Here is a 485-nt window from a genome sequence, read left to right on the forward strand (position 1 = left end):
CCGAAGAGAAGACTGTAGAGGGTTAATATCTTGCCTATCAGAGAACACAAACGATCATCTATCCATTTTGTAAATACCTACAATTTCAATGAGTCCATCCTTGAAAATAATCTATTTCTTACATTTGTTAAAGCTTGTCATCAGAACCATTTCATATATTCAGACCAGGATGAGGGAATATGTCCCTCATTTTCTAAGAATGAAGATCGGAAACCATTTTGCACTGAATCCTGCATTGCAATGAATAGCCGTTATTTTGTTAAGTCTGTCTGTTATGCTTTCCATTACATACTGATCCCACATCTTTTGGAACCATAACTGGATAGTGGGAGGGTTCGGATCCTTCCATTTAGAAGTTATTGCAGTTCTGGCAGTGTATAACATTGTTTCAAGAACTTTCTTATGATGATGTTGCTTAATCGACTGTGGCCATATTTCCAACAATAAGTGTTCAGGTGTTAGCTCTAGGTCTATATCTAGAATTT

This window comes from Gekko japonicus, unplaced genomic scaffold, assembly GCF_001447785.1.
Source record: "Gekko japonicus isolate JY-2015 unplaced genomic scaffold, Gekko_japonicus_V1.1 scaffold354, whole genome shotgun sequence".
NCBI classification, from domain to species: Eukaryota; Metazoa; Chordata; class Lepidosauria; order Squamata; family Gekkonidae; genus Gekko; species Gekko japonicus.